Consider the following 10,962-nt stretch of genomic DNA (forward strand, 5'->3'; position numbering starts at 1 on the left):
TGTTCTGCTCAAAAGAAACATTCTCTTAAGAGAGGTTCCCTGATGTTACAGACATGCAGTTTTGTTATGTACTGTGAAATAAAAACAGTAATATCCATCCCTCTTCTGTTATTGCTGTCCTGGAAGCTGTTACTTGCCTTGATTGTCTTGTTCTTCTTGGAGGGAAAAATTAACAAGGAGAAAAACTAATTGTTAAACAAAAAACCTATTTCAGCGGGCTGGAGTATAGGTAGGTGCTCCTCTTTGGATTGAATAAACTGGCGTATTGTTCTCAGATGCTTTTTTGGCTAGATCCAAATGCAGATGCTGAGCTATGAGCCAAGGAATGTCCCTTTTGGCTGAGGTTGAGACCAATAGCATATGGGGGTGGGGGTGGGGGATTAACGTCCTGCCACCTCACCTCATTTGAGTCATGGTATAACTACCATTGCCAAAGCAGAAGAATAAAACTTTCTGCAAAAAAAGGGAGGGGAGTGGGTGAAGTCGGTCTGGTGGCTCAGTGCCAAGTGTTGTGCGCCGCCATGAAGAGGAGCCAAATGAAATCCCTAGCTTGCATCCTGAGCTGGGGATGCTGCGGAGGCAGCTCTCATAGACCCCTGGGGAAAGGAGGGCCGAGTCATTACTCAGTTGCGGCATCTAGTGGTTACATTTAGGGACCACAATTGCACGGTTATGGAAAGAATCCTGAGGTGGGCCCCCCTCCCAGCAAAGCTCGACATTACAATGGCTGGGCTAAGTATGTTGGGAGAAGACATAAAAAGAGCAGTGCTGGTATGAGGGTGTCCAGGCATCCTAGGCGGTAACATCATGATGACTTCACATCCCCCCCCCCCCCCCCGTCGAGTCACAGTGCCTGTGTCGCTGGAACTCCCTTACCTTGTCTATCGATGCATCCCAATGCGCAATTCCTACAATTTCAAACCTGCTGCCCGACTCCTTTGTGTGTGTGAAAGAGAATTCCGTCCTCGTGTCCAGCGACGGCGCCCTGCCCGCTTCTGGTGCCCTAGGTGATCTCCTATTGCCTCGCACTGGCCCTGACAAAGAGAACAATCCCTGGGTAATTGTAAATGAAGGTTTACATCATCCTAGCTCCATAGAAGCCCGTTCCAATGGAACTGAAAGCCCAGAACAGGGGGGGAAACTACCAGGCCAAAACAAATATGTATATTGTAGGTGTTCACCATGCTTTTGTAGTTTCTCCGTTTCAACTTTGTGTCCTTCCCACCCCATTTCCAAATTTTTATATACATTTTCGTAGCTTTCAAGCAGCGGGTCTCATTTACATAGCATGATACCTGTGCTTAATAAGAGCATAAGAATTGCCATGTTGGGTCAGACCAAGATCCATCAAGCCCAGCATCCTGTCCCTAAAAGTGACCAATCTAGGAAAGAAGTACCTGGCAGATCACATAAAGTAGATCTAATTCCTGTTACTCATTTCCAAGTATAGGAATAGCCTTCTTTAGTCTACCTGGCTAATGTGTTATGAACTTTTCCTCCAGGACATTGTCCAAACCTCTTTTAAACCCCGCTATGCTAGTCATCTTCATCACATTTTCTGGCAATAGATTCCACAGCTTGTTACTGGGCTGGGTGAAAAAGTACTTTCTACTATTTGTTTTGAATCTGTTAGTTGTTAGTTTCATGGAGTGTCCCCTTGTTTTAATATTATTTGAAAGGGTAAAGTGGCCTATATTTACCCGTATCACAAATGATGGTGTACCTGGTATCTCTTTTATAAACTCATTCAAGCTGTCTCGCTTCAAAAAGGCGAGTCCAAATTTGGACCGCGTCTGCATTATTGGATTTAAAATAGCTGCCGGCGATTATGAAAGTTGTCTGATGAATGCCTTTTTGGACGTCACGGAATAAGTGTGAAGGATTTGTTCCCCTGAAGCAGGACCCCGATGGTGGGGGTCCGAAACGCAATCGTGGTGGGTTATGCAGATGAGTATCACTGCTGAATTTTGTTGAGTTTACATGGAAAAAGTGACATTGTTGTTACCCTATTTAAATGGAAATTGGGCTATGCAGATGAGTATCACTGCTGAATTTTGTTGAGTTTACAAAAAAGTGACATTGTTGCTATCCTATTTAAATGGAAATTTGGAGCCTTCATCAGCTTGTTGGAAGAATACGTTTATGCTAAAAGTGATAAAAAATTATTAAAAAAATAGCAAAACAGACCTGAGACCATAAAGAGAGTCTGGTTTAATACCTTGACCCCATGAGTAGTGGTCCTACAAAAATTTATATTCCTTTTTGAAGCGAGACAGCTTGAATGAGTTTATAAAAGAGATACCAGGTACACCATCATTTGTGATACGTTGTTTAGATTTCGGTTACTGGAATACACGTATTGTGTTAGAGGGCCTTTTTGTGTGATCTATATTTACCCGTTCCATCCCACTCAAGATTTTATAAACTTCTATCATGTCCACTCTCAGCCGTCTCTTTTCCAGACTGAAGAGCCCTAGACTGTGTGGCCTCTCATCATAGGAAAGATGTTCTATCCCCTTTATCAATTTTGTCACCCTCCTTTGCACTTTTTCTAATTCTGCTATGTCTTCACCCTCCTTTGCACTTTTTCTAATTCTGCTATGTCTTTCTTGAGTTGGGGCGACCAGAACTGCATACAATACTCGTGCGCTCTCCCCATGGTTCAATATAGAAGCAATATGACATTTTCCATTTTATTCTCCATTCCTTTATGGATCATTCCTAACATTCTATTTGCTTTTCTGACCACTGCCACACACTGAGTTGAGGATTTCAGTGTATTGTCCACCAGGTCTCCAAGGTCCTTTTCCAATATCGATCCCAGCATCGTGTATTTTTCCCTATATGCATCACGTTGCACTTTTCCACATTAAATTTCATCTGCTATTGAGTTTCCCAGCCTCCTAGTCTCACAAGGTCTTTCTGCAGTTCCTTGCAATCTGCTGTCCTTTTAACAAATTTGAATAATTTTGTCATCTGCAAATCTGATCACCTCACCGTTCCCTTTACCAGATCATTTATGAATACGTTAAACACAGATGCCAGTACTGATGCCTGTGGTGCTCCACTAATGACCTTTCTCCATTTGGGAAACTGACCATTCAGTCCTACCCTCAGTTTCCGGCATTTTAACCAGTTACCAATCCATAATAGAAACCTGTCTTCTATCCCAGGACTTTGTAATTTCCTGATGAGTCTCTCATGAGGGACTTTGTCAAATGCCTTCTGAAAATCCAAATATACTATATCAACCAGATCACCTGTATCCATATGTTTAATTACACATTCTAAAAGATTGGTAAGACAAGGCTTCCCCTTACTAAAACTATGTGGACTCTTCCCCATTAAGCCATGTCTATCTATATGGCCAGTGATTTTATTTTTAAGAATGGGTTCTATCATTTTGCCTGGCACTGATGTCAGGCTCACAGTCTATAATTTCCCAGATCAACCCTGAAGCCCTTTTAAAATTCAGCGTTACATTGGCCACCTTCCAATGTTCAGGAATCTTGTCTATTTAAATGATAGGTTACCTATTACTAATAGCAGGTTAGCAATTTTATATCTTAGTTCTTTTAGAACTCTGAAGTGGATGCCATCCAGTCCCGGTGATTTTTACTCTTTAGTTTATTAATCTGTTCTATTACATCTTCCATTGTCACAGATATTTGTTATAGTTACTCAGAATCTCCACCATTAAAGACTGTTTCAGATGTGGGTTTGTTCCCAACATCCTTCAAGGCAAATTATTCATTCAGTTATTCTGCTATTTCCTGAGCACCCCTTTTGTCCTTTGGTCATCAGTGGTCCAACTGATCCCCTCACAGGCTTTATGCTTTGAATTTACATATTTTATTATTAGTTTTTGCCTCGTTGGCAAGTTTTTCCTCAAAGCCTTTCTTGGCCTAATTACTGTTTTTACATCTAACTTTATGATAAAATACAACAAAAGGCAAACTAATGCAGGGGTCACTCACATACAACAAACCAAACCCCCCTTTATTACAGCTAATGATAAAGTATTAAAAAAAACATTCTAAAAATATTCACAAATCATTTCAATAACCTTTTTGTTATCATAGGTAGGTGAAAATGATGCTCACTCTTATTATACACGCTTATATATGCTCACTCTTATTATACACTCTTATATATGCAGAATTTCATCAAATTGGGTAACAAATGTACAATGTTATTTAAAACAAATAAGAGCAAATATGTATCCCCACTAATATTCATAAAAAAACATATATACCATTTACTCATACTCTCACACCTCACTATCTGAATACATTCTACAAATACATTGCCTCGTCATACATACACTAAAATCCCCCAGAGAATTCTAAAGATTTGTATATAAGTTCATTTTTCTTCTCAGGTCACTGCTCCTAGATGTTCAACAGCTACCTTCTGTACAAGCAAACTGATCTTTTATTCACTTTATCCCATCTTCTTTTCACTCTTTTCCCAATAAGGGACTCTCGTTTTGCCTACACCAGGCTTCATAAAGGGAAGGTAAGTATGTTATATGTGTATCATCAACCATAATTTAGCAATAACATCACTTCTTCAAATCCATGATTATAACTTTTCTTGCACCTACTGATGATATATCAGTTGATAACTAGAGGTGATGCCACTCCCTGTCTCAGTTTGTATCAATATTTGAAAGTGGTTTTAATCTGATGAATAAGTTGTTCTGAGGTGGCAATGGCACTGTGAAGCCTTCTCAATATGGCTGTACGTGTGAGAAAAGATATAGACATGGATATAAAGAAGCGATGATATTGCTAAATTATATTGCGAAATCTGTGTGGGCACTTTTCCCCCCTTGCACTCTCCACTTTGTCCCCCTTCCCACTTTCTATTCTCCACTTTCCCTGCTTCTCTCTCCTTATCCTCCCTTCATCCCTCTTTTCCCATCCTTCCTGTCTCTCTCTCTCCACTTACCCCCTCTTGTGTTTCCTTCTTCTCACAGGACAAGCAGGATGGTTGTCCTCACAAATAGGGTGACATCGAGGATGGAGCCCACCACGGAAAACTTCTGTCAAAGTTTAAACAGAACTTTGACTGGCCCCTACTGGGCATGCCCAGCAAGGCACTGACCCTGCAGCCAGCAGGGGTCTCCCTTCAGTCTTCTTTTTTCCGCACAGCAGTTGCCACGCGGTGAAAGGAGCTCCCTTACCACGTTCCTGACAGGAATTCGGTACTTTTCTTTCCGAAGAAAATTTGCCCCTCAGGGGTCTCCCTTCGACAAATTTTTGTCACCTTCGCGGAAACCGGTAAGTTTTTTGCCTTTTTTCCTCGACTACCGTCGAATTTGGCCCTCGAGGCCTGTTGGCACTTACCGAGCCCGCGACTAAATTTGGCCTTAAGCCATGGCAACGGGGTTCCGTCGATGTCCGGATTGTACCCGGACTATGTCAATCACAGACCCCCATAGGGTTTGTGTTTTGTGTTTGGGTAGTGAGCATGATGTCCTGACTTGCACCAAATGTGCCCTAATGACACCTAAGGGTCGCAAGGCCAGGATGGAGAAGATGGGGCTCCTCTTCCATGCACCCACCCCAACGCCATCGATAGCATCGACGTCATCGGAACCGGCACCGTCGAAATTGCACCACCATCGTCAACCCTCCGGTGACCGTCCACCATCGATGACTTCTCGGCCGTCGACTCCTGTCCCCTCCCCGGATGGGCGAGGAGACCGGAAGGACAAGCATCGCCATCGACGGCACAAGTCTCGGCCTGTCGAGGATCCACAGTCATCGACCTCTGAACAGGCCGAACCACCGACTAAGAGGCCTCGATCAGACTTGGCACCGTCCACGTCTCGTTCGCAGGCATCGAGGAAACCCTCACCCTCTCGGGGTGTGGGAGCCGTGATCCCACCGGTTACGGTGGTCCCTCCGGCTCTGCCTCAGCCTCCTTCTCCCGTCGAGCCGGGTATTGTTACCCCTGGTCTCCGGGCTGAACTGGACCGGCTGGTCCAGGAGGCCATCGAGAAAGCGATGCAAAGATACCAACCACCATTGGCACCGTCTCCGGCACCGATTCCGGCACCGCCACCGGCATCGACCCCGGCACCGACTCCGCCACCGAGGAAGGAACCGACCACCGAACCTTTGGTGGAAGCGCTGGCACCGCTACTACAACGTATGGAGGCACTTGTACATGCCCTTCCATCGATGATTCCAGTAGCACCGACAGCGCCATCTTCTCCGACTGGATTTTCATCGGCGGGAGAAACACCGTTCCTGATTTCCCCTTCTGGGGTGGTCCCATCGGTGCCTTCTCGTATATCTCCACCGATTTATCCTTTGGCTCCATCGGTGCTGCCGACTCCATCGGCAGCACCGAAACCCTCGATGCCGTTCCCAGTATCGATTGTACCACCGGTTCCTCCAAGGTTTCCTTCGATGCCTTCGGATCCTCAACCAGGTCCATCGGGGCTTCAACCCCCAAGTGATCCCTATGATACCTGGGGTGATGATACATCTTCTGACACAGATTTACCATCACCGCCTTCTCCTACAGAGAGTAGAAAAAGATCTCCTCCAGAGGATCTCTCCTTTATTAATTTTGTAAAGGAGATGTCCGAAATTGTACCTTTTCAGCTGCAATCTGAGACCGATGACAGACACCAGATGATGGAACTGCTTCAATTTTTGGATGCTCCAAAAATCATCGCTTCCATCCCCATTCACCAGGTGTTTCTCGATCTCTTAAAGAAAAACTGGGAATCTCCTTCATCTGTATCACCAGTTAACAAGAAGGCTGACTCCACATATCTCGTCCAGTCAGCACCAGGCTTTCAAAAGCCTCAACTGGATCATCGCTCTGTTGTGGTTGAGTCCGCACAAAGAAAGGCCAAGCGTCTAAAGCCACACTCCTCCACTCCGCCGGTCAAGGACAATAAATTCCTGGATAGTGTGGGACGGAAAGTGTACCATGGAGCTATGCTGATTTCTCGCATAGCCTCATATCAACTCTACATGACGCAATATAACAGAGCCATCCTTAAACAGATGCAAGATTTTGCTGACACATTACCTGACCAATACCAGCCACAGCTTCAGACCCTTCTTAACAAAGGGTTTGAAGCAGGGAAGCACGAGATCAGAACGGCTTATGACATCTTTGATGCCTCCACAAAGGTTTCAGCTACTGCCATTTCGGCCAGACGTTGGGCTTGGTTAAAATCATCCAACCTTCGCCCAGAGGTCCAGGATCGTTTAGCGGGTTTACCCTGCTTAGGGGACAATTTGTTTGGAGAACAAATTCAGCAAATTGTAGCTGAATTAAAAGATCACCACGAGACGTTAAAACAACTTTCTTCTGTTCCGTCTGAGGTTTCCTCCAAACAACCACTTAAGAAGGACTCTAAGAAGTCGTTCTTTCGGCCACGCCGTTACTACCCTCCATCGGCCAGGCCTCGTCCAGCTCGATCCTCTACTAGGCCTCAGCCGCGTCAGCCTAGGAAACAAAGGCCTACTGTAGCCCCTCCTCTTGGGCCTGCGGCTGGCCTTTGACTCCCCTGTAGGGAACACATGCCAAACCCCTCTTCCAGACATTCCTGTAGGAGGTCGACTGTACCATTTTCTACAACCTTGGTTGCAGATCACCTCAGATCAGTGGGTGCTAACAATTATCGCACAGGGTTACCACCTCAACTTCATAACTCTTCCGGCAGACTCCCCGCCTCTTCAAGCGTGGAGTCTATCCACCCATTTGGCTCAATTACAACAGGAAGTATCTCTTCTTCTGCAATCAAATGCTATAGAACCCGTTCCTCCCTCTCAACGAGGCAAGGGATTCTATTCCAGATACTTCCTAATACCAAAGAAATCAGGGGGACTACGTCCCATTTTGGACCTTCGAGCCCTCAACAAATACCTTCAAAAAGAGAAGTTCAAAATGGTAACCCTAGGCGCGCTGCTCCCTCTGCTACAAAGAGGGGATTGGCTGTGCTCTCTCGACCTCAAGGACGCTTATACCCACATTGCGATCACACAATCCCATCGCAAATATCTGCGGTTTCTAGTAGGCCACGACCATTATCAATACCGTGTCCTACCTTTCGGTCTGGCTTCTGCCCCACGAGTCTTTACCAAATGTCTCGTAGTGGTAGCAGCATTCCTAAGGAAGGAAGGTGTCCACGTCTACCCCTACCTGGACGATTGGCTAATCAGGGCCTCCACCCAACAGATAGCTCAATCCTCCCTAAAATTGACAATTCAAACACTCCTTTCCTTAGGGTTTCTTGTCAATTACGAGAAATCTTGCTTAGTCCCATCTCAAACCTTATCCTTCATTGGGGCAGACTTGGACACCTTACAGGCAAAGGCTTACCTTCCTCTTCAGAGGGTCCACACCCTAATATCCCTGGCTCGCCAGCTCCAGTCTTAGAACACTGCCACGGCTCGCCAGTTCCTCATTCTCCTAGGACACATGGCATCCTCGGTTCAAGTCACTCCCATGACCCGACTAGCCATGAGAGTAACACAATGGACTCTACGACACCAATGGATTCAAGCTTTTCAGCCTCTGTCCTCCATAGTCACAGTCACACAAGCGCTGCGCCTATCCTTAACCTGGTGGACGACTCAGGTCAACCTCCTTCAGGGCTTACCTTTTCTTCCACCGGATCCGCAAGTAATCCTAACCACAGACGCTTCTCACATCGGTTGGGGAGCCCATGTGGACGACTTTCAAACCCAAGGGTTATGGTCCAAAGAGGAAGCCGAACACCAGATCAATTTCCTGGAACTTCGAGCAATCCGCTATGCGCTCCGAACTTTCAAAGATCATCTATTTCATCAGATAATCTTAATCCAGACGGACAACCAAGTGGCCATGTGGTACATAAACAAGCAGGGAGGCACTGGCTCCTTCCTTCTGTGTCAGGAAGCTGCGCAGATCTGGGCGGAAGCCCTCTCCCACTCCATGTACCTCAGGGCCACTTACCTGCCGGGAGTAGACAATGTATTGGCAGACCAGCTGAGCCGTGTCTTCCAACCACACGAGTGGTCACTCGATCCTCTGGTAGCGACCTCTCTGTTTCACAAGTGGGGTTCTCCCCGCATAGACCTCTTTGCGTCCCCTCAGAACCACAAAGTGGACGATTACTGCTCTCTCATTCGGAGCCAGCACTCTCGGCCGAGAGATGCATTCTCCCTCAAGTGGACAACCGGTCTGCTCTATGCATTCCCTCCACTCCCTCTTGTGTCAAAGACTCTCGTGAAGCTACGCCAGGACGGAGGAACCATGATCCTGATAGCACCTTACTGGCCACGCCAAGTATGGTTTCCAATACTCCAGGATCTCTCCTTCCGCAGGCACGTTCCTCTGGGAAAGGACCCGCATCTGCTCACTCAAAACGACGGATGCCTCCTCCATCCCAACCTCCAAGCCTTGTCCCTGACGGCATGGATGTTGAAAGGTTAGTCCTTCAACCATTTAACCTTTCAGATTCCGTTTCTCGGGTCCTGATAGCTTCACGAAAGCCTTCCACAAGAAAGTCTTACTCATACAAATGGAAAAGGTACACATCATGGTGCACTTCTCAGTCCCTTGATCCCCTTTCCTGTCCAATCTCCAAATTCTTGGACTATTTATGGCATCTCTCTGAATCAGGTCTTAAAACCTCTTCTATCAGAATGCATGTCAGTGCGGTAGCCGCCTTCCATAAGGGTATTGGGGGTAATCCTATTTCAGTACAACCCCTAGTAACACGCTTTCTTAAGGGCTTACTCCATCTAATGCCACCCTTGCGTCCTCCGGCCCCATCCTGGGACCTTAACCTGGTTCTTGGTCGTCTAATGAAACCTCCTTTCGAACCTCTGCACTCCTGTGACTTGAAATATCTCACTTGGAAAGTGTTATTCCTTTTGGCTGTTACTTCAGCTCGCAGGGTTAGTGAATTGCAGGCCCTAGTTACCTATCCGCCTTACACTAAGCTCCTGCAGGACCGGGCGGTACTCCGCACTCACCCTAAATTTTTACCTAAGGTAGTTTCGGAGTTTCATATCAATCAATCTATCGTACTACCTATCTTTTTTCCCAGGCCCCACTCCAACTCTGGAGAGCAGACCCTGCATACCCTAGACTGTAAACGGGCTCTAGCTTTTTACCTAGACCGTACAGTTTCTCACAGGAAGAGCACTCAATTATTCGTCTCTTTCCATCCTAACAAGTTAGGACAACCTGTGGGTAAGCAGGCTCTTTCCTCCTGGTTGGCGGACTGCATTTCTTTTTGCTATGAGCAAGCTGGCATTCCTTTTCAAGACCGTGTTAAAGCACACTCTGTGAGGGCCATGGCGACGTCAGTGGCACACCTTCGATCGGTGCCGCTTCCTGACATCTGCAAAGCTGCAACCTGGAGTTCTCTCCATACCTTTGCAGCCCACTATTGTTTGGACAAGGCTGGAAGACAGGACTCCATCTTCGGCCAGTCTGTCTTGCGTAACCTTTTTCCAACCTGATGTACCAACACCCTTCCACCTACCCGGTAGGGTGCGGATGCCCTTTCCCAAATTTCTCCTCAGTTGTTGTGCCTGCTGCACACCGTTGGGTACATTTGGTGCAAGTCGAGACATCCTCAGCTCGGTACTCACCCATTTGTGAGGACAACCATCCTGCTTGTCCTGTGAGAAAGCAAATGTTGCTTACCTGATGTAACAGGTGTTCTCACAGGACAGCAGGATGTTAGTCCTCACGAAACCCGCCCGCCTCCCCGCGGTGTTGGGTTCGTTTTATTTTTCCTTTCTAGGCACTGCCTGTAGCTTGATAATCAGACTGAAGGGAGACCCCTGCTGGCTGCAGGGTCAGTGCCTTGCTGGGCATGCCCAGTAGGGGCCAGTCAAAGTTCTGTTTAAACTTTGACAGAAGTTTTCCGTGGTGGGCTCCATCCTCGATGTCACCCTATTTGTGAGGACTAACATCCTGCTGTCCTGTGAG

The sequence above is a fragment of the Rhinatrema bivittatum genome, chromosome 4, assembly GCF_901001135.1.
Source record: "Rhinatrema bivittatum chromosome 4, aRhiBiv1.1, whole genome shotgun sequence".
NCBI classification, from domain to species: domain Eukaryota; kingdom Metazoa; phylum Chordata; class Amphibia; order Gymnophiona; family Rhinatrematidae; genus Rhinatrema; species Rhinatrema bivittatum.